Source organism: Protobothrops mucrosquamatus, unplaced genomic scaffold (genome assembly GCF_001527695.2).
Source record: "Protobothrops mucrosquamatus isolate PMUCROS unplaced genomic scaffold, P.Mucros_1.0 scaffold_4, whole genome shotgun sequence".
NCBI lineage: Eukaryota > Metazoa > Chordata > Lepidosauria > Squamata > Viperidae > Protobothrops > Protobothrops mucrosquamatus.
The window spans coordinates 384,483-409,944 of record NW_015386080.1 but is presented as its reverse complement, the minus strand read 5'-3'; positions in this window follow the sequence as shown (position 1 = coordinate 409,944).

The following is a 25,462-nucleotide window of genomic DNA, read 5'->3' as shown; positions in this document are numbered from 1 at the left end:
TATTGTTCCTTGTCCATTACAACTGTGGCTCTCCCTTTGTCAGCCGGGATCACCATAATGGACTCATCCCTTTTTAATAGATTTAACGCTTCTATTTCATCTCTGGGTAACATCTGGACATCTCTGTGCGCCATAATGAGGCCCGTGACCTGTTGCCTCAACATGTTTTTAGCCTCCTCCCTTACCCTTAGGTGTTGTACGACTCTTGGGTATGTTCATATTCAAAAACTAAAACACAGATCACCGAGACTAAGGAATTTATTTAAAAACTTAGCTTTCGTCAGTGGCTGCTGATATCGTCAGAGTTCTAGCCAGGATTGAGAATCAGGTTCTTATAATCTCTGTGATGCCAATTGTTTGGCTAACAAGCATGTTACCAGTCTATTCAGCTCCCATCCTCCCATAGTTAATTGCTCTGTTGTTTCCGACATGCTCATTGGCAGATGTTTGAATTTTGGCGCTTTGCTTCTCTCCTTGCACCCTGCCCATGCGGAGCGTGTGTTCTACCATGTGCAGTCATCTTGCCGCTTTGCTGGCATTTCCATATGCGATGCTGTCATTTCAGCTGGTTGTTCTTTCCTGCTGTCAGCCACAGATCCCCATTGACAAGAACAGACCAATGGAGGATCACAATCTTTCCCCAATGGACTCAGTGTCATGTCAAACAATCGAGAGGAGGCAGACAGCAAAAGATCTGGACATCAAAAGATCTGGAACCAACATGGACAGGGACGATGACAGCAGGAAAGAACAACCAGCTGAAATGACAGCATCGCATATGGAAATGCCGGCAAAGCGGCGAGATGACTGTGCGCGGCAGAACACACGCTCCGCACAGGTGGGGCGCAAGGAGAGGAACAGAGCACCAAAATTCAAACAGCTGCCAACAAGCACAACGGAAACAATGGAGCAATTAACTGTGGGAGGCCGGGGGCTGAATAGCCAAACGATTGGTGTCACAGAGATTATAAGAACCTGATTCTCAATCCTGGCTAGAACTCTGACGATGTTAGCAGCCGCTGACAAAAGCTATGATTTTAAATAAATTCCTTAGTCTTGGTGATCTGTGTTTTAGTTTTTGAATACACACACACACACACACCTCTATATTACATCTACATCTACATTGATACTAATCGAGGAAGAGAGAGAGAGAGTCTCTCTCTCTCTCTCTCTCTCTCTCTCTCTCTCTCTCTCTCTCTCTCTCTTTTCTATAAAACTTTACCAGCCTTTGGCAAAGAGCACTGGCAAATAGCTAAATGTGTTTACTATTTGAGTTTACTATGATAACCACTATGACTAATTTTTCCTGACATTTTCCACTACATGTCACTAACATCAAAAGAGAAAAATGCAACAATAAAATAGATTGTCAAGATATATATTTTGCAAGGTATTTTTATTTAATTTTATTGCAGATTATATTATAAAGGTAAAACTAATACAACTGATATAGAAGAGAAATATAAAAAACAATGAAATGTGAAAAAATGAAAAAAGAGAAAAGAGAAAAAGAAACCTCTCCCTTTATCCCCAGCAAGTGTAGGTCAACATTAACAACTTATCACTATCTCTGAAAGTAAAACAAAACACCTCCAATAACTCTCCCATTTTTATAACCCATCTCTAAAACCTCATCTCTCCATATTAATCAGCAATAATTCATTAAGGATTATCAGAAATAATAACTATTACAAATTATATCTATTAAACCAATTTGAATCCTTCCTTTATATTTACATTTCTATTTAAGCATATCCCCCTTATTTCCTCTCTTCGAATAAATATTTTTAAAACATCATTATCCAGTGCCATACAAAAAAACTGTTACACATGACCAGAAATAGCAATTCATTATTTTAACTTAGATCAAATAAGCTAATTTTGTATTGCTTTTTTTCTCCCAAAAATCTTTGAAGCCTTCAAATAAAGTTCTAACATTTATTTTCTTATATTCTCTGTCTCCTTGCTTAAAAATATTGGCATCTTTGTCAAGTCCCTTTTGTAATTCCAGTGTGGGAACTGTTATAAATCCATTGTTTAAAAAAAAGTACACATCACTCTTCTGGTTTATTGTTTGTATGTCATCGTTATTAAATTATCTTCCAATTTCATTTGTAAAGCCATTAGTTTCATCTTTTTCCTATAATTATAAAATAAATAATTTAAAAAAACTCTATATTTTTTTTAAAAATCAACCAAGTCAATTTCAATGTTATTCAATTGTTTGTTCCTCTTCAATAATATCTTCTGATTCTTCTGTAAAGATAAATAACTTTAAAACTTCCTGTGCCCATTCATCAAAAATCCAAATGTCTGGACTCTTTTTTAAGTAGTATTCAAGCTGGATATAGGACAGAAAAGGAATTGGTTATTCTCACTGATCACTTCTATTGAGATATGGATGAGGGGACTGCGACTGAGTTAGTCAATTTCCCCCTTGCTCTGGGTGTAATCATTAGTTGGGGTAAAGTATCATCAGTGCTAATTGTACTCCACTTTACATTGCTACCTTGGGCTGTAGGGCAAAAGCTCTTGACAGCTTTGTTTGGTACTTGGAGATTAGCAGCGTCTTTATGAGGCTGAACTGAACCCAAACAATGCAGAAGTATTGTTTGCCCAATGAAGCTTTTCATCAATACCAATGTTGACTTCAGGTGAGCAAGTTCAGCATGAAAGTCCTTCTACACTGGAAGCTACATTGGAAGCTTCAGCTATACTAGGAGCTTCAGTAACTCATACTCTTATTACCACCCAGTTATACCACTACTGTGATATATCATAGTAACATCAGGCTGCTTTAATATACAGTTATCAGACTGCTTTTAAAAACTATTTAGAAGCTGCAATTAGTCCATAAATTATGTTTCTGTGTGTTTGTTTGTGTAATACCCACATTGCTTGCTTATATAACATGCACTTTGTTAGGATGTAGTTTCTGAAAGTTGCCACCATAATACATTAGTTAGACTTGAAGGTGATGCATCCTTTATAATTTCATGTCGTTATGGCACTATTAAGACAGTGTCAATAATTGTGTGGCTGAAATAAACCTGTAGTTTTTTAAAATTATGAATCCTTTCCTCATTTCAAACTGGTAACTCCATTTGGATGAAATTATTAGAGTTTTCAATGGGAACCAGAGATCCAGAGATTTATGATGGAAGTTTGTGAGCTGCCTGTCAGAATTGATGTAAAAACTGCTCTTCCCTGAAAATTCCAATTGAGAATTTGTTTTCTCATTAGAAAACAATGCTAGCAAATAACCTTAATATTAACTTTCTACCTCTTGTCTTTGGAAATGAAACTATTTATAATCAGTGTTTCTCAACCTTGGCAACTTGAAGAGGTATGGACTTCAACTCCCAGAATTCCCCAGCTAGCACAGCTGGCTGGGGAATTCTGGGAGTTGAAGTCCATACCTCTTCAAGTTGCCAAGGTTGAGAAACACTGATTTATACGAATAAGATATCCAATGAATAAGATACTTTGTAAGCATTTCAGCACAAGACACTTGGCCCTTGGGACTGTCATCAGAAATGTAACTGTTCCCTTAGTAGCATCTCTTTGTCCTGTTTTCCAAGGTCTTTTCCACATACTATTACAATAGGTAAGCTCTCCCTTAGAGAGTAATCTAAGACTTCCAAATGAGCCCACATTCTGAAAAGCCAAATATCCCTTGAGAAGTCTATAATGCTGAAAAAGATAGAAGGAAATAGAAGAAGACAATGACAACCAGCAACAAGGTGATAGATTCAATTAAAGTACTGAAGAATGCCCTGCAGATAATGTACCTATGTGGTCACTAAGAGTTAACACTAATTTAGGACACATAAGCAAGCCAGCTTCTGAGAAATTTTTTATATAGAATAGCCAGGCAAACAAACCAGTTCTTTGTTATTGTTGGACCTCTTTGTTTAGGGAGCTAGAGTAGATTTACCAAATAAACAAACAAACAAACAGAAAACAAAATATTGTTCTCCTAAGAAAGTTGGCATCATTTATCATAGTCATTTAGTGCTCAAGAATAGCATTGCATATACATATATTTATTTGCATATTCTTATATATACATGCAAAATGAAAAGCATACACAGATGTAACATTAATAGCTAGCACATGTCTCTCTTGCAGCTTGAAAATTTTGCCCTTTTCTTTATGGATGAAATTCCAAATGAACTGTTTACAACTGCCCAGTTAAAGGAATGACAAGAAACAGATAAAATTGTGTTAGTGTAATTTTAGCTCATAGAATACCAATTAATATTTCCTGGAATAGATTTCAGTATATATAATGTGTCTCCTACTCTTAGGAATAATCACCAGAAATAGCTACGGCAATAGATTCATCTGCTAAACAGCATGATTTTTATAAATAAATAAATAAATCTATGTGAGGAAAAAATTATTTGGTATAAATGATGGGAGGGTTATATTTGAACTATCTTGATATAGCCAGTTACTAGAATAATTATGTGTCTCAATCTAGAGTAGAGACATCCTCCTTGTGGTCCCCAGATGCTTTGTTCAGCTCCCAAAATATTTTTCTATTGACCATACTTCTTGAGACTGAACAAGGTTGAATTCCTGAAGACTACAGGCCTCTACTCTAAAGAGAAGGATTTCATCTTAACATTCACTGGAATGTTTCCTGGTTAGGAAACCAGAAAATATATGACATCTTTGCAAGATACATCATGGCTGGTTTTTTGTCAGATGATCCAGCAAGCAAAGGACAAGCTTAAATAATTCAAAGCAGCCATCTCTATTATATTCCAAAGCATCTTTTCATATGGTGGCTGACCAATATCATTTTTAAAGGAGGGAGGAAGGGAGGGAGGGAGAGAGAGGGGGAGATGATGGATGAGAGGTTTTAAAAGATAATCTGGGAATCTTCAGTCTCTGAAAGCTTGAACATCTCCTACATATTAAATTCAAAATGTTATGTTTACTTCATCTGCTGTATGGAAAACAAAAAGAAAAGTTGCATCCCCAAATATTATACCTAGAAAAACACATTAAAACTTAAACTAGGAATGAAAAAAACAACATTATTAGACCAACTCCTAATGAAAGCAATAATAAAATAATAAAATTAGTAAGATGGCTTTTCATACGTGTGTCAAGTTCATGTTTATCATTCAAATTTTATACCTTTGGCCATTTTCTATTGAAATTCATTTCACACAACAAAGTAGCACTTCTTCATGGTAATTATTAATTTAATATACATTTTTAACTCTGTAAGCTTATAAATTTATCTCAGTTACTGTTATATATTGTCATTGCTCTATACAACCAAAATATTTTTTCCTCAAGAACCTGTCAAAGAATTAGTTGTGGATCCTGAGACAATTCAGCATATTTTAGTAAAATAAACCATTAATGGTAATTAATTTACAGGCCATTACAAAAATAATAGAAGCAATGTGTGTCTTTAAAATATTTCATCATCAGGTATAAATATAAATAATTTTTATATTGCAAGAAAAACTCTTCTCTATCATTAAATTTTTGGAAGCTAAATTAATGAGTTTATACTGATCTACTAAAAATTACTCTGAGATCTGTCAATAGAGCCTGATGATGAGTTGGCTGTGGTGAATTGGCCATAGTAAATTGGCCATGGTGAGTTGACCATGGCAAGCTGGTCGTGGCGAGTTGGCTGCAACATGTTGTCCCATTCCGGGCCAGAATAGATCTATTAGGGAAGTTTCTCTATACATTTTCTGTACAGTTGACCATTTAGATAAAAATAGATGCTATCAAAACAGATGACCTTTTGTCATATTGTGATCAGCTGAGATATAGCAGCATTTATTTTTGTTATTTCTTCTAAAGCAGAATGAAATAACAGCTATATCAACTATTACTAATCATAAATCAAGCCTATTATTGGGACATTCGGTGAATGATAAGAATGAATGGGCTTCTAGTTTTGTGCAGTAGTGCAGCAGCTGAGGGATTGCAGGACTCTGCACCCTATGGCCGATTTCTTTTCTGTTTGGGGACCCTAAATGGGCCTAAACTCACCCCAGAGGGACGACAAAGGAGGGGTGCCCCGCCGACCTGGAGAGATGGCGGTCAATCCAGTCATCCAGGAAAAGCCGTCCAGAAACCAGCAGAAGAAAACTAGCTTCACTCCAGAATCTAGCCCAGGCTACAAGCAGCCGAAGCCAAAAAGCATTAATTTAAGCTTGATCGAAACAACACATGTGGAATTGGGTAAGAATACTGATTCTCTCTCTTCTACTTGATAATTGATTTCTTGGAAAAAACCCTAAAAAGCAAAAATCCTCCGAAAGTGAGAAGGAGGGGAACTTTTGTTCCATCGTCCCACAGACGAAAGTGGCAAATTAAAATTTTAATTTAACAGAAATATATTGAAATGAAATGAATATAAGACTTAAATTTGGATAAGTTTGAAATTGGTGGAATTAGTTAAGATTTTCTTTTCAAAAGACTATTGATGAAAACAGAAAAAAGTAAGTGCTCGTTTTGAAAACTGAAAAATGAACTGGTGCTGACATCTAGAGATGGATGAAAATATACGATTGTAGTTGGTCTGATACAGAAATTGGCAGAAAGCCCAGAAAAAGATAACCTGTTTTTGTGCCTTTCAATGTTTTAACTAAACAGAGAACAGCTGTAACAAAGAAAAGAAAATACAAAGCAAGAACTATAAACCTTAGGAAAAAAAACTGATCTTCCTGGATTATAAATACTTATTGAACTGTGACTCTAAAGCTGTTTGCAGATAAAGGAAAACTTTTATTTTGGCTATCATGGAACATGGAATATGGATCATAGAACATGGAACATCAGAATATCAAGAGGAAATGTATGCTATGTTGCAACTAATACAAATGACAATAACTTCAAACCATGAGGAAATTAAAAACAACTTTGAAAATATAAATGAACCCATCTTCAATTTAACCTCACAACAAAAAACCTCTCAGAAAATAAAAAGAGAGCATTCAAATAAAGCAGACAACTGAACATAAACCAGAGGAAAGAGATTTAAAGATGGAACCCAACAATGGATGACTTAATCCAGGTGGAGAAAAATTTGCAGGAAATACCAGACATGGAAAAGATAATCTACATTTCAAGATTGCAAAATAAGTCTGAGGACAAGAAAAAAAGATTTTAAAAAATGGATTACATTGCTGTCAGGAGAACTACAAGTACTTGAGAGACAAAAAATGATAAGAGAAATTAAGAGAGAAAGAAAGAAAAAGATTTTCAATGAATATGAAGGGGCGAAACATTCCTACAAAAACATCTTACCTGACCAGTTTCTTGTACCTACAACAACATCTACAAGACTATGGGAAGACCTTCTGGTCCAGCAAAGCATACTGATTAGGAAAGATGTTTGGGGGGGGAAAAAGACTTAAGTTAGAATTAAGAAATTAGATGATGGGATTTATCAGGTGGAATATCTAAAGATTAAACATCTGTTTGAATATGGTTAAATAAATAGAAAAATTCTGGATATAAATGAATTTTAGTTTAAGAAAGATGGGCCCCTCAAGTAACATAGTATTTTTATGATATGAGAAATATAAAAATGTTGGGATGGTTTATATGAAAGAAATGTTTTAAATACTTAAATGTAATTGATTTTGAGAAAATCTCAATTGATAAGAATGTTTTGAATAGATTTAAAAGATTAGTGGTTTTTACTTGTAGAAATACTATAAAATGTTTATATTCAATTGTTATCTATCAAAATACTAAGAAATGTACTAATTTAAGATTGATAAAAGAGAATATTATTGGAAGAATAGAAAATCAAGAAAGCTACTATGAGGAATATGGAATTATAGAAATTAATTGTTATTGATTGTTTTTAAATATAAACTCAGACAACATACTGTTTACCAAATATTAATGTGATTATGTCAAAAATCAATAAACTATATTAAAAAAGGGAATGAATGAATGTTTATGTTATGGAAATAATTCTTTGTGTACAACAAAAATCCATTATAAGAACAGCACTGTATCATTCAATTGTTCTATCTTTCTGTTTGTGATAAAATAGTTCTTTGCCACTACACACCAATGTCCAATAAATATAAGGTGATTTGAAGCATACAATGGATATAAATTTGAATATCAATTTTGGTTTGTTAGGATTTATTTATTTCAATTTCACAGACTCCAAATAACACATAAGACCTATGGTTACATGGCCAACAATATAATAAACACAGCAAAGCCTAAAACAAAGTCTTAGGTGATGATGATGATAATATTACCAATATGGATAACACATTTGAAAATGAATCTTCTGTATAATAAATAAAGACCAGCTATGTTTAATTTAGTGATGTTTAAGTGCCAAGATTATGGGGCTGGAATAAACAAAACCTTCCTGAAGCAAGTAAAGTGACACTTATAATTGATTTTGCAGTTTTATTGTGTTTTTAATAGTTTTACTACCCCTGCTTATTTGTCCTATTCTAATTATGCTTAATGGGAAAGCTGGCTGGCTGGTGCATGCAGAAATATTAAATTCCCTCTTTTTCAAGGATACTCTTTTTGTTTTCTGTACTATCGTGCAGAAAAAGGTATTTTCTAGTTTAGTTGAATTCTCCAAACATGGATGGAAGGTTGCATCCCTTTACCTAGCTGTTTTTATCTCTTGAATGAGATAACTGGAATAACTTCAAAGTTTCAAAGGGCAAAGCCCAACTATGAGTATCTGAGGTCAACAAAGAGCCCATTGTCAGAAGGAAATAATTTTCTCATTCCTTTTGGACCATGTTATTTATAAAGGTGGTCCTTGACTTACAGCAATTCATTTAGTGACTGTTCAAAGTTACAATGGCACTGAAAAAAGTGATCTATGACCAGTGGTGGAATTCAGCCGGTTTGCACCACTTTGGCAGAACCGGTAGCTAATTTTTTGTTGCCCAGGCCCCAAATGGACTTTCGCACACAGCATCCACACAGAGAACTGGTTGTTCACATATTTGAATCCCACCAGTGCCTGTGACTGTTTTTCACACCTACGACCATTGCAGTATCCCCATGATCACCTTATCAACATTCAGATGCTTGGAAACCAACTCATGTTTATGACAGTTGCAGTGTCCCAGGGGTCATGTGATCACCTTTTGTGACCTTCTGACAAGCAAAGTCAATGGGGAAGCCAGATTCACTTAACAACTGCAGTGATTCATTTAACAACTGTGGCAAGAAAGGTAGTAAAATGGGGCAAAATTCATTTAACAAATGTCTCACTTAGCAACAGAAACTTTTGGGCTCAATTGTGGTCGTAAGTCCAGGACTACCTGCACTAGCAACATTCTTAAAATCAACATACATTCCGAAGTTTATAGCAAGTTACATTATGAAAACTTAAGCAGTGAAGCATTTTTGCATGTTAATTGCAAATTAAGAAATTTTCAGTCTTCTTCCAACTGTAGTATTAAAATAAACTTGGATTATAAATTCATATTTGCTGCAATCTGATTGATTTTCGGACATTTAATCACTTATATAAATGCTTTTGCTTCAGGTTTCAGGGAAATGAGATTCAGATGAAATGTGTTCCATCAACATAATAGCTGGCTCACACATCACATCTATTGTGTGGATTTCGCAATGAGCATATACAGTACACAGCTATGAATAGATGTGCTAAATGCATGTGATTAAATTGTATTGATTAAAAATGACAGAGGTCAGTAAGAACAAAATATTGGAATAACTGGAACATTCAGAAATTTACTGATGTTGTTTCTCATTATGATAGTTATCAAATTCATTCCAACAGGGTTTTGGGAGGAGTTCAAATTGATCTCTAATGCCTTACTTGTATGAACTGTTGTGCTACAAAGAGAAGTGGTTTTGATGGGATACAACAGCTGTCAAGATGTTGAATGTTTGTGTCCAGCATCATCATGTTACAGCTAAATTCACTACACTGCAACAAGTTTGTACTGCTTTGTTAGCAAAAAATGACTGGCTGCAGACATGCTGTATAGAAAGCTGAAGTAAAGACATTCCCTCCCAAAAAAAAGCTAAATCATAATTGAATGCAGCTTGTTCATTTGCATGGCTTTGTAAAATCATGGAAAGAGAAAGTAGTATTTTTTTCTTCACTGATCTTTTCCAACCAATGTTCATTCTGAAAATATACCAATGACCATTTCCTTCAGGCAATTGACAGAAACTGAGTACTTACCACTATTGTGTCTTAAGATACTTTTAAAAAAAAAAGATTGTGGAAAGATGAACAGAACCAGACTTCATTTTATCTTCATGCTGGCACTGTTGCAAAATCAACTCTGCTTATATGGCTCTATTGCTGAGATGGCAAGTTTATCTTCGCTTGCCTAGGATTTTTTATGCAAGTATTCCTTGACTTACAACAGTTTATTTAATAACCATTCAAAGGCACTGAACAGAGCTACTTATGACTATTTTTCACACAACCATTGCTGCATCCCTATGGTCATGTGATCAAAATTCAGATGCTTGGCAACCCCACTCACATTTATGACAGCTGCATTGTCCAGGGTCAATGCATATCACGATTACCAGATATTCAACTGCTGGGGAGTTCCATAGCAGAATTATTAACTGAATCTTCTAAAAGTAACCCTTTCTAAAAAATACTTAACATTCTAAATCATTTCTCATTGTTCTTTGTCAGAAAATAAGCCTTTCTTTAGACAAAAAAAAAAAAAACAGTCCCACAAATTCCAGAGAAGGGGAATGTGGGAGGTATGGAAATACTGGTCTCACACATGTTGGTCGTTTGATTGTGTCATTACTGAGTCCAATGAAACCCACAGTTGCCTCAACAGAAATAATATAAAAAATATAAAAATATGTAACTTCCATCTGGCAAATGGTTAGCTTCTGCTTACTTACTGAATGTATTAATTCAGCTAAGTATACATTTTAAATTTGCCTTTTTTTAAAAATGAAAAAGCAAATTTAGCAAGATAAAAATGTAGAACGCACATTCGATGCTCATATATTAGCACAGATTTTAGCACAATATTTGCATTTAGCATAATATTTACATTGATAACGTCATCGCCTTACAGTTTTGCTAAAGTATACATTTGACTACCTTTAATTTATTCTTATATGCTACTCCAACATGTGCACATATGTGCAATCATTTCAAAAAGTGAAGACTTGCCAAGAGATGTTTTTGTGCTTGGGCAACTCTCTTGCAAATTCTAAGCATAATGTTATCAATAGGCTTTTCCCATTTCTTCTATAAGCATTCCTTACAATTTGCCCTTCTTGTTTAGACAATCATTTAAATATGAGCCAGCAGTGTGCTGCAGCTGCCAAAAAAGCCAACACAGTGCTAGGCTGCATTAACAGAGTGATAGAATCAAGATGACTTGAAGTATTAATACCACTTTACAATGCCACACTTGGAATACTGCATCCAGTTGTGGTCACCACGATGTAAAAAAGATGTTGAGACTCTAGAAAGAGAAGAGCAACAAAGATGATTAGGGGACTGGAGGCTAAAACATATAAGGAGCAGTTGCTGGAATTGGGTATGTCTAGTTTAACGAAGAGAAGGACGAGGGGCGACATGATAGCAGTGTTTCAATATCTCAGGGGCTGCCACAAAGAAGAGGGAGTCAAGCTATTTTCCAAAGTGCCTGAAGGCAGGACAAGGAGCAACGGGGGGAAACTAACCAAAGAGAGAAGCAACCTAGAACTAAGGAGAAACTTCCTGACAGTTAGAACAATTAACCAGTGGAACAACCTGCCTCCAGAAGCGGTGAATGCGCCAACACTGGAAGTTTTTAAGAAGAAACTGGACAGCCATCTGTCCGAAATGGTATAGGGTTTCCTGCCTGAGCAGGGGGTTGGACTAGATGACCTCCAAGGTCCCTTCTAACTTTATCATTATCATTATTATTATTAGTTTTTTGCCCTTCTAACTGCTATCTGCATAAATTATTGTGAGTTTATATAAATTACTTGCAGGTTCTTTTACCAAAACTTGAAGGATCCTAGTTAATAAACTGATATTACATTATAGCTCCCCAATTTTAGAGGTGATGGAAAAATTCAAGTGATATCACTTTGTTAGAATTTGGATTGCAATCTTGAAACAGAATTAAAAGGATATAAGTCTCAGTGAACTTAGTAATTTTTTTCTTCTGAATAGAAAAAGCATGTATTGGATCAGCCTATTATATGCTGTTTTAAATCTGACACTTTGACAGCTATAGTATCCATACCATCACTGTTAAGTCTTTTTTCCAATTTCCAAATTGCTGGTCAGCATGAACCCATATGCACAATTCTTTTCTAAAGTTAATCAGTTTGCTTTTTTTTCCATTTGATGGGTTTATTCTTGTTAACAGCACACAGAGCTTCCCTTTTCTTTTCAATGTGTTCATCAGTGTGACATTTGATACAAATAATACCATCTCATTTGGTAAGTACAATTTGTTCCACTAATTGGGTATACAATTATAACAAAAATGCATTCAGGCAGCATATCAGCTCTGTACTGCAATGAAAATTTCTCTGCTCCAGAAGCTGTAATCTAAGTAATTTTGGAACTACCAGAATACATACATATGACTATATAAACAAATAAAATACATAATTACAAATCAACATAAATGCAAACATATAAATACAGAACCACATATATTGGTAACTACTAAGAGTATGAAAAACATTTCAAATGTAAATTGTTTGGCATTCAAAACCGTTCTTTTCAAATGGTCAGCATTTGAAATAAAAAATGGCGTTTTGTGCAGAACAAAGAAAGAATTTTAAAGCATTTTCAGATATTTTAGGTGATGGGAATGTCATGTCTCTTGTAGTTGAAATATTTTTAAATTTCCTTGTTCGGGCCAGTACAACAGAAGAGATTGGTCATATGTTGGGTGGGCTTAAGAGATATCAGGGCATGGAGTTATGGAGTAAAACAGAAGACATTTAAAGAACACATGATAGAAAGGAAGCATGCCTACAAATTAAGACAAAGCATTGAGAAACTTGCTGCAAAGAACCTATAATATTATTTTAAAACATTTTTTAAAAATACATTTGTGTTAATGGAATTATTTTATGTTAGGAATTTCTCTGGTACTTGAAGAAGTAATTGACTTAAAAGTGGGGAGAATTAGCTTTGTGGATTTGGGTGTTTTTTAAGAACACAGCATCAAATCTTTTCTCATAATATTTTCAATTAGCATTTGCCCAATGCAAAGAAATAATACTTGAGTTCGAGGAATGCAGCATTAGAGGAAACAAATGGCTTTAATGTAATTTCAATAATGAGAAGGGGTGTTTTTTTAAAAAAAAGATCAAAAATAATTTATTGGGCCATTTTTGTCCAAGTTGTCCAAGTACTAGTTGATAGTACTTTGCCTTAACTGCTACCTTATCCATTCTTAAAAAGAAAAAGAAAAAACAAGAAATTCCTACTGTTTCTATTTTCAAAAAGGTTTCAGCAAAACAAAATAGTTTTTAAAAGTTTTGTCTGTTGGAATCCAATCAGCCTGAAACATTCTGATTTAATATTTTAGGCAGGCTGTATGTTCCAATAGTGAATATTGTATGAACCCAATCAATTGTTTCTAGTCAATAAACCATAAGCAGATTGTGAACCAGACTGTTCATATACAAATTTGTTGATGCTATTGTCTGTTGAACTAATTCAAGCTTAACTTACATACTGGAAGATATTGAATAAGGTAGCTCTAGCGTACAAATAGGTAAAAGTAGCAATTGTGGAGAATGGAAAATAGCTTACAAGTAAGTGTAAAATGATTACAAATGCTTGCCAGAAAGCAGTTTGGTTGCTGCTTTCTATACTAGCTACAGATTCAAATCACACTTTGAGGACAGTTACACAAAGATAGTAGAAAATGGATGCCAAGTTTGCTTCTTCAAATCTTTGCACAGATCCCTTGGATATAGCACCCATGTTATTCTCCAAGAGAAAAGTCTGATCCTGAAGCATTTCAATCTGCAAATTTGATTCCACAGAGGAAATATATCCTCTAAGTAGTTTAAATTATCTTTCTGTTTAATGATCAGCAGTTGCTTGCATAGTGTTTCAACTTGCCAAACCTCTCAAGATTATTTGGTTGAGGACAGGAGCTGAGAGAGGAGAATCTTATGCCCTGTTTGTTGGTTTCTCATAACCATCAAATCATAACAAATCAGAATAGTGAAAACGATATATTTTAGTCTGATCTAATGTGGTTTTTCCAATATAGCTCTATTACAGATAATGGTACAGTGCTTTTATAGCTAATAAAACTTGGCATCAATTGATTAACCATTTTCAGAACGGAGATGAAGCCTAGTTCCTGAGGCCTGTTAGAACTGTCACAGATAATCCATGTCAATAATGAAAAACATGAAGAGTCCTATGACCCGATCTTTCTGTCATACCGTATAATATCAGGAATTCCTCAAAATCTTTAAATGTCACATTGCCTAGAAGATGCATACATCTTCAAGAAGGGAGAGGAGGTGGACACAGAAATATATAGATCTGACAGCTTGATATCTCTTGTGGGCAAGTTCTTTGGATAGCATATTGGATAGGTATGGCACAATTAGAATGAGCCGGGAAGGGTTCAGGATAATTGAAACAGCCTAACCTAATCTTCTTCTCTGATAGCATTACTACCTTAGTAGAACAAGAGAATGTGATAGATATTATGCACTTAGATTTTAGCAAACTCTTTGACAAAGTGTGCCATTATGTTCTCTTTCATAAAATGGTTGCAAAGAAATAGATGACACTGCTGTTAGATGGACTCACCCATTGTACATTGACCGCCCTTCACAAATTGCATATTTCAGCTTGGAGGGAGGTACACATTTAGTGCAGTGCCAAGCTCTCTCTGCTGTTGAACAGTTTTATCAAAGACCTGGGTGAGAGAAATGAGGTGACAATAAACTTTTCAGATGACATAAACCTGAGAGAAATTGCTAAATTTTATTTTAAAAGATCTAGATAGCAATAGGCTGAATAGAATAGGATGGAATTTAACAGGAAGAAAAGTTCTGCACATTGATAGAAAAAATATAAGGCACAATTTGAGCAAGAGCCAGTGGCTTAAAAAGCAAATGCTATCTGGGGATGTATTAATTAGTAAGAGCCAAGATTCCAGATTACAGGAATCGTTCCACTCTATTCTGCTTTAGACAGATCCCATCGGAAATATTATATCCAGCTCTGGGCATCAGAGTTCAGAAAGGACAAATTGAAATTCAAAGATGCTACCAAGATGATGAGATGGTCTGGCAAGCAAGTCTTTTATTTCCTCTCTTCCTGCTTTTGAACTGGAAAATAATACCAAGATAAATGTACATACACATACACACGCACACACTTTTTCTCTAAATTGTCACAATCTGGACAAAGATTAAGTTCAGGGTTAAGGAAGTCTGTAACCTCCAATTTCCATTTTGGTTTTGGTCCGCAGGACTCGTCCTTTGTTTCTGTTTCCCGGTGTCTTTTGCAGTGGATGTTTCCTCCGTACTCCCCCTGTGTCTTAGCGTTGGCTGATCAGAAACTCCCTGCAGGCCTGGCATCCAGAAAAATATTTTGATGTCTATTGGATGAGCCGTTTCAGAGCAGCTTTTGTAGGAAATTTCAACATATCTTAAAGCAATTTGACCATATCAACCCAGCGTTTGCCAAATTTCCATTTCTGAATTCATCCTGTTTTAATTAAAAAAGGCAAACAAAGACAACATTGTTCAGTCCTTGAAATTTCCTGTGGTATTGACATGTCTATTTTTACACGTGCCAAATAGATTCATTTGAACAACTATTTAGAAAAGCTGTTTGTAACTGTGCTTGAACAAATAACCATAATGGTAATCAAAGAAGCCATGACATACCAATGATACCTGATGCTTAGGCTCTCTCCCAACAATGTTCTGCCTGCACTTATTTCTACTTCATGGAAACTTTGAGATATATTTACAGCATATTCCATAGCATTAATGCAATACAGGTGTATAACTTGTTTGTTTTATAGCATCATGTATCAGTAGTATGTGGCTAATTTTCCTATACTGAACTACATTGGACGTAGAGAAATCAGTTTCCTATATTCTGACTAAAAATCTAGAATTGTTTTTTTTAATTCTTTAAAACTCTATTCTTCAACAACAACAAGAATCTTAGAAATGTTTCATTGTAAAATTAGAATCACAGGAAAGGCTGTTTTTGACATTTTCTCAAATCCACGAAGTGCAGGAATTCAGATTAAAACTTTCCTGGTATATAAATTGTTGCCTAGATGTAGTTGACTCTCTCCATGAAGAGAAAATCTTCTAAGTTTCCTTCTACTATTCCTTCTACCTGAAAGATCAGCTCAACCATCTTTCAACTGAAATCTATTATTTTGAGTCTGCACTCTAGAACAATGAGAAAGAATTGAACTTCTTCTATGTGACATTGAAAGCTTATGCACTGGAGACAAATTCATTGTGCCTAATCATGCTTGGCCAAATAAAGTTTATTCTATTCTATTCTATTCTATTCTATTCTATTCTATTCTATTCTATTCTATTCTATTCTATTCTATTCTAAGCATATATTAAGATTGTTGTCATAACCACATCCCTCAGCCCTTTCTCTCCAGGGTGAAACATTCTAGTTCCCTTTCACTTTTCACTTTCACTTTTCTTTTCATTTTCTGTAATCGCCCTCATTGCTTTTCTTTGATCATTAGTGGTCAGAATATTTAAAATACTGTCCATCAAAAGCAAATACAGTACTTAAAATAGTATCTGAGCAATGAAGAATGTAGAGCAAGAATTACTTCATATGAGCTGGAAGACTATACCATCTAAAATTGTATGTAATTTTGTTGAAGTCATATCAGACTGCTGCCTGATATCCCAAATTAGACTGGCAAATTTCATATTTAGCCCCTAAATTCTGAGAGCACAATCTGGAGTTAAAGTTGGCAGGTGTCGTGGGGTTAAAATGGACTGCCTCTTGCAGTTCTTGATCATTGCAATGAAATGTACACCAAATGTAATTCCCTTCATGTCAGAAGACCATGTTACACAATAGCAAGAACTTGAAGATTAAACACTTGGGCCCATTTTCAGTACTTTAGTTGATCTCTGCTAGACTGACTACTGCAATACTGTCCTATACATCACTAGTCATTTATAATGAGGGTACTAAGGTAGTTATGTATTTATTTAATTTAAATAGCCACCGATTGACTTGCATTTAACTCTGGGTAGCATACAATTAAAACACAATCCCACTACTAACACTAATTACCAATTCCACCTTTAAAACCAATATAGCTACATTTAAAATGCTATAACAAAAAGATAGGGAACAGTGAGTCTAACACTATAACCATTTGATGGGCTCTCCACTTCCTTAGAGTCTGCCAAGGCCAATGGCACATCTAGGGCTTGAAGACCTTCTGGAAAGCCAGTGGAATTGGGGACAATCTAGCCACAGGTCCAGGGGGAATGATGTTCCTGAGGGTGAGTGTCATGGTAGAAAAAAGGTCTCTTTTTGGATTCTCCTAAATGAAGCTTCTTGTCTGACAGGATTCACAGAATACCCCTTCTGCCGGACCTGGTGGAAAAGGAGGAGATGCAATTGAGAGAAGCATCCTTCAAATAACTGGTCCTATGCGATGGAAGGCTTTATATGTCATAACCGGCACCTTGAATTTGATCTTGAAGCAAACTGGCAGCCAATACAGTTAGTGGAGCAGGGCTGTAAAATCTACGGTTCTTAGAGCACACAAAATGGTCTTCCCCTCTGGATTTTATAACAGTTGAAGTTCTGAATACTCTTCAAGAGTAACCCTATGCAGACCACATCAAATAATGCATTTAAGAGTGACTGGGGCATTACTGACTTAGAATGGGACTGCCTGATCCAGGAATTGGCACAACACCATAAAACTTATAAAAGCTCCCCTGTCCTTCTGCTCTTTGAGTAGGAATTCTGAGTCCAGAAGGATCCCCAGATTGGATAGAATGGATACTATAGTGGGAAGAAAGCCATCAAGTCTTTCCTTGAGCAGGAATACAAAGCATAAGTCACTTGACTAGAATAAACAAAATCTCCATGCAGATTTAGAACTCATTACTGTTGAAATTGTCCATTGTTTGGGAGGTAGAGAAAGCATTCAGATTAAGCTAAAGTAGTGGTAGGCAACCTCGGCTCTTTTATGACTCATGGACTTCAACTCCCAGAATTCCTGACTCAGGAATTCTGGGAGTTGAAGTCCATGAGTCATAAAAGAGCCGAGGTTGCCTACCCCTGAGCTAAAGAATTGCTTGTTCTCTTGAGCTGATTTGCTGTGGTTCTCCAAGCCACAGAAATAGAATGATCAGCCAAAGAAGTATGTGGTATGCAATTTGCACCCAATAACGTGTTACCTGATCTTTATTTTGTTTAAAAAAAATTCATGGAAATTTATTGCTGTGAAATTATAAAAACAAATGAGGCACATTATCAAATTCTTCTAAATTTCTTTCCCAGATAAAGAGAAAAATGAAACAGCTGCAAAGCTTGACATAGGCTCAAAGATATGCTAGAAATAAAAATGTATATGTGTGTGCGCATATATATGGGTTCAGGCACTTTAGTAAAAATTGTTTTGATGCAGTCAGAAGTACCCAAAGTCTTACCTGTTTGTTGATTACCAGTACTGATTTCCCATTGCCTAGAAAAAAAATTTCTCCTATCAGATATTATTTTGCTCATTATTTTATCCTTCCTGGTTAATAAGACAAATAAACAAAACACAAGCTGAAATTGAAATGGGATTCTTTCTTTTTTGTAGTGATATGTTTCCAGAAGTCACTGAATTATAATAAGTGGAATATTTTGTTTATGAAAAGATTCTTAAGATTAATCAAAGTAATTTAAATGGAAGTTTACCCTTAACAATTAAACTGAAGCTAAATAATAGCTGGAATGCTATGAGTTTTAACAAACTAGACCTCAGTAAGCAATGACCTTTCTTCTCTATTGCCCAATCTATACATTAAATAGCCATACCGTGTCTTTAAAAAAAACTATTGCTTATTGGTTTGAATAAATATAGAAGGGAGGAGAATTTGGAAGAGAAACAGAAGACATTCAATTTTGAGTTTTCTATTTATATTAATCTACAAGAATCTGATAATTTCACTGAAAATTGGGAATAAGCATGGCTATTTGTTCACATCTGGATGAAGTGTTGAAGAATAACACGGGGGAATGACCATTGCCTTCACATCTTTACTGTCAACGCCCAGCGGATCATTGCTGGAAACTTTGTTAAGCCTTGTTATTTTTTAAAAGAAAAATTATCCAGCTAATTAGCCACACTTGCTAACTTAAAAGCCTTGTTCTTTTAGAACACTAGTTAATTATGAATGAAAGCTACCTATCCAATTTTACACTCTTAATGTTAGTGTTAATGTTCATTAATTTTCTGTATCTAAGTCCTGTCATCCATACCATATCTTGAATATAAGATACCATAATCTATAGAAAATATGTCAATTATGAGTGCTATGGGATTTGATGTCTAGCAGATTTGAAAGTTATTTCAAATCTGCTAGACAAACTTCAGGGGAAGTTTGCTTTAGTGAATTGAAAGACAGGTCTAAAATGTAAAACACACTGGGAGGGAACTGGCAAAGTGTGCATTGCAACTCTGTGACACACATATTGTTGTCAAAAATAGCTCTTAAAATTTATGCTCTGAGAGAATTTTTCACTCAAAAAATATCAGTTATTTTTCTTACAGGGATTGCTTTTATTTTCAGAATGTCTTACATTTACTAAGATTTATTTTATTGTACAGAAAAAAAATCAGAAAAAATACAGATACTATTTTTATTTTAAGATCCCCTCTTGACATAAAACATATTGTTTATAGGAAAAGCAGGCAAAGACATTCAACTTAATGGAGGAAGAACAGAGAGGATTTTTTCCCATAAAAAATTGTTGCCCCCTACAGAATATTAGCATAAAGTCAAAAAATGACTAAAGCCAGAATAAAAATGGACAGAATTTATTTATTTGTTAAATTTATTTGCCACCTATAGGGCTACTCTAGGCCGGTTACAGCAATAAAAAGAAAGAAAATGAAAAAGGAAGAAATGCAGATTTTCTGTTTGTTTTAACACATCACTTATTTATGTGTTATTCTATCTTTGTAAGCAGTATAAAAGTATTTAGTTTTATAAGGTCCATCCTTAGGTCCACCCTGCCCACCAAAGTTAATGAAGTATTTTCATGCCCTGCCTTGAGTCCAACACAGCTTGAATAGCATGAAGTTTAGAGGACTCCAGATGGTCCTTTCTTGATAGCTTTGGTCTGTTTCTCATTATGTGGTCCTCAAGGATAGCTTGTTTCTTTTCCTGCCACCAGGTTTTTGATTCTCACTTCTGGCTTTGTGTCCAATCAGCTGGAGCCTGTCCAGGTTCTGATTGCCGGCTTCCCATTTAGTTCACACTCCTGACTACCCAACATTAGATTAAATAGAAATGCAATAATAGAAGACTTTCCATGATAGGCGAAATGTTCAAAATAGCACAATTATTTGTGTAAAGTGGCCAATTTAAGACAGCAAGTTCAAACATGCCATAACCATACACTGAAATAGTGAAACAGTATTGCCCTATATGGATATGTTTGCAATTACATTTCTATGAATATGCTGAAAGCATGACATTTCATATTGCAATACTTTCAAAAATAACAAGAACAGTTTGGTCTTTGTGACTGAATCTTGTTTGTAAATTCTATTTTATCAGGCAATCTAACAAGTTCTGTGGAATCACTGGAAAAGTTTCATCAACTGCAAGAAAAGGTCCTTTCTTGTTTTGCTTTGATCTAGAAACACAGATTCTTTAAGGGATTACAATAATTATTTTTTAAGAAAGGATTCTGCTCTTGGAAGGCTTAGTCAATTGTCAACAACATGGGAAGATTTTTTTTTCCAAAAACAATACCTTTTTTAAAAAGCTGTTTGGTAAAATTGATCAAAATTACTTAGCATTTCAGAGATGGAAAAGGATGTTGTCAAACAGAGTTCTAAAGTTGATACGGCATTGAAATTTTAGCCAGGAGTACCATTTTTATAAAGTTTTTTGTTGCTAAAAATTAATGAAAAGTTCCAAGATAGATTAAAGTAATATTACTTAAATTACCATTCCTGGAATTGCTTATTTATTAAAAAGAAACCTGGACAGAACCACAAAGAAAATACCATTGTAATTTACACTTACCTCAACAAAAGAAAATAAAACCCACCACCCTTTGTTTCATCTCCAATCTTGCCAACATACTTCTAAGTTCAGCCGTATGTCTTAAGTCCTGTCTGTCTTTTGTTAGCCTATAAGCGTGTGGCAGGCAACAAGCCAGATGGAGGCTGAAATTTTGACTACTAACTGTTACCAGCTGATTTTCTGCCTCACAAAGTTAATATGACGCACTGGTTCAAAGACCTCACAATTCATTTTTCAAATCCATATCAGAGTGCTTTAATCAAGACGATCCCAAGTATTTCCTGGAAAAGACCTACCAAGAGCATTTCCTTGCAGTTTGGGATATGATTGAATTGACTAGACACACTGGGGCCATTGTTGTGGCATAATTAATTGTGGGGTATCCCATTGGAGGAAGCAGAGGTGTTCTTGCACATAAGGATGAGTGGATGGATTGTTTTAATCTAATTCATCTATTTGTTTTCATTCTAAAACCATTCCTTCATGTCATTATTAATTTGTTGGAGTAGAATTCATTTGAATGGGGTTTTGCCCAGTCTTGTTATTCCAATAAAATTCCATTGTTTTCAAGTAGGTGATACAGGTGCTATGTGTAACTGTGGTATTTTCCATCCTATTAAATTTCAGTCTTCAGAAAACTTTCAATATATTTGCCAAACATTAGAAAACAACAAAGTTTAGAAAGCCAATAAACTTCAGAGGCCCTGATTTTCCACTGCTGCCTCTAAATGCCAGGTTTGTCTATAATAAGGTCTTTCCAATTTGTGATTTAATCATCAATGAGAGGGTGCTTGACCTGACATGTATTATTGAGATCTGGCTGGTCCCAGAAGAGAAGGTGGCCCTTTAGGAGATATGCCCAGAGGATTTCAGATATGCCATCAGGATGTTTTTCAACCGAGTTTCAGTTGTGGTTCAGAATGCTAGCTTCACTACCATTTTCATCTCCTAAAGAAAGAACACTAGCAAATGCCATTGTTCTCATGATTGTTCAGAAGGCCCTTTCTCCAAATAGCTCCCATGTGCAAGATGGAGTGAGGTAATGGGAAGGTGAGTGGACTTGAGAATAGTGAGGTGTGGAGAGGGTTCATGTGCTGGTGGGCCTACCAGTGAACACCTCCCAACCTGCTGCAAATTTCCACATACAGGTAGTGCTGGCTTCCCAGGATGCCCTTCTGAGGCATCCCCACATGGTCACTCAACAACTACAATGGGAAGAGCTCAGATTGGTCTAGAAAACCTGGTCTAGTGGTTAAGGCACCAGGCTAGAAAGCCAACTAGGGGACTTTGGGCCAGTCACTCACACTCAGTAGTTTTGTTGCAGGGAAAATAGGAGAAAGGTGTGTTGGACATGTTTGCTACCTTGAGTTTTTTGTAAAAATAATAAATGAGGAATATAAATAAATAATAAAAAATTAAGATCTCAGATTGTTGTTTCTGAGTGAGGTAGTCAGGTAGGAGTCTTGCTTAATAACCACAATGACTTATGACCAAAATTCTGGACTCAATCATGGTCATAAATCAAGGATTACCTATATGGCAAATAAATAAATAAAACAAGCCTTGGCTGACTTTTCTTAACCTTATATATATATGAAGTAGTAAAAGCTTTTTTCAGTCTATGACCTGCACTCCCAGGCATGAATATCAGATAAATGAGAACTTCTATGAGAGTTCAATTGAGTCTTATAGCTATCTTCATTTATATAACTTACAAACTCAAATCTCTTACATAGTGGAGGCCTCCTGTCAAAAGCTAGAGTTCTTCATGGGAAATTTATCAGAATTATATGGCTGTTACAGATAGAGCTAGAACAAAAAGAATGTTTGCTTGTTACTTTACTTTACTTTATTTGGTTTTTTATCCCGTCTTTACTATTTTATAAGTAACTCAAAGCAATATATATATATTGCTTTGAGTTATATATATAACTCCTTGCTTTGAGTTATATTGCTTTGAGTTATATATATAACTCCTTCCTATTTTCCCCACAAAAACAACCCTGTGAGTAGGTTGGGCTGAGAAAGAATGACTGGCCCTAAGTCACCCATTCACTTTCATGGAGTAAAGGACATGATTTCCTGGTTTCTAGACCAATATCTTTGCCACTACATTCTTTTTTCTTTCTCTGTATCATCCCTTTTTCCTATTTTTCTCTTCTTTCCTTAAATTCCTTAATTTTAAAGGTCTGAACAACAGATGCCATATATTTCTATTTATTTCAAGATGATGAGCTAGTTCTTCTGCTTCATGTTTTCGAACCTGGTTCATAAAGGTGACATATTACCTTAAAGGTGACGGTGATACGTAACCGCATACATGGTTACCCCGGTAATGGTTAAGCCTTATCAAGACGTGATAATTTAGGTTTTCCAGGTCCCTAAAAGGGTTAGGAGAGGAGATTTTCCTCTCTGTTTTTATTCGGAGGTTCCCTCCAAAGTCAACATCTCAACCCAACTTTTAAAAAAACAAAAACTTTGTTCTTCAAGAAGGAAATTTCACAACCAGTGTTTTTCTAATGTTGGGATTCCCATGTCAAAAAATCTTTCTTGAAATGAATGGTGTAAGAAGAATTAGTGGTGAACAAGAAATCAATACAATACATATTTGGTAGATTTGCTGTATAAAATTTGCCAGTCTCTGGAAGACCAATAGAAGTTAGTCCAAAAGCACAGCTTTTAAATAAAACTTTGTGCTGGTTAAAAACGACCTGGATCATTTTTGCTTTCGTTAGTTAAAAGGGTTGAATATGAGAAGAAGAGAATATGTATGAAATTTTAAAGGGAAAGAACAGAAAATAAGCTTGGCTGTAACAATAACAATAACAATAACAATAACAATAACAATAACAATAACAATAACAATAACAATAACAATAACAATAACAATAACAATAATAGTAAAGTTGGAAGGGACATTGGAGGTCATCTAGTCCAACCCCCTGCTCAAGCAGGAAACCCTATACCATTTCAGACAAATGGCTGTCCAGTCTCTTCTTAAAAACTTCCAGTGTTGGAGCATTCACTACTTCTGGAGGCAGGTTGTTCCACTGGTTAATTGTTCTAACTTTCTTTTTTCTTTCTTTTCATCTTTTTTCTTTTTCTTCATCCTGTTTTATATTTTTTATGTTTCTTTTTATTTATATGCATAAAAAAACAATGTTTGGGCAAGTATATCATGAATGGGGGGGATTCATAACCAGTGCATGTTAAATCTGAAAAGCCACTTAAGACTGTCAAGTCAGTTAACTATTCCACGTTTACAGAACTGAGTTCTTCCTATAAAAGGTGACTATTTATGCTCAGGTCATATGCAGTAAAGGAATTTATTGTGTTGTCATACATTCTAATATAAGTTTTTTTGTTTGTGGGATCCTTGATGCTCTATGAACTGTTTTCTGGCAGACATTTCATTACCAAACTAGGTAAAATCATTAGTGCTAATGATCAGTGCTAGTGATCAGTGCTAGCACTGATGATGTTACCTAGTTTGGTAATGAAATGTCTGCAAAAAAACCAAGCAAGCTCAGAGGGAACCAAGGACCTCACAGTTCAAACCTGAGCTACAGACATTCTCTTACCTAAGTCTTCTCTTTGCTTCACAAAGCTAGTTAGAGAAATTATAGCTGCCCAGAGGCTATCCTGAAAACTTTTTAGATGATACTGGTGTTCAATATTTTGATCCAGTCCTTCAACCCCCATTTTAAGAGCATTATAAAATTGATATGTTCTATACATACCACAGTTAGAATCAGGCTCTTAAAAGATATGGTTTTATACATGGTCATAAAATTACACATGAATAAAAATTATCTGCAGATGAATTTGGGGGCTGGAGGACTTTTACTTTAGGTTAACCTTGCTCATGTGGTGCTCATAGAGATAACATCCAGTAAGGCAATGGTAAGATATGTGCCAGAGAACATAAATGAGTGTGCAGGCAGACTTGCCAACAAGAAAGCATTAGATTGTAAATGAAATTTATGGTTAACAATGGCATTGCTCACAAACCAAAATTAATCACATTCCTCCATCTGGGATGCATTCTGTTTTCTCCTGTCCACAGTCCCTTAGGTCTTCTTCCAAAAGGGCCTTGAGTGATGTGACTAACATCTGTAATGTGTGATTCATTCATTCTCTGGGAGACAGTGGTGTGCTCAACAGGAGAGGTGGCTTTGTTTAGTAGGTGTGGGGCTATTTG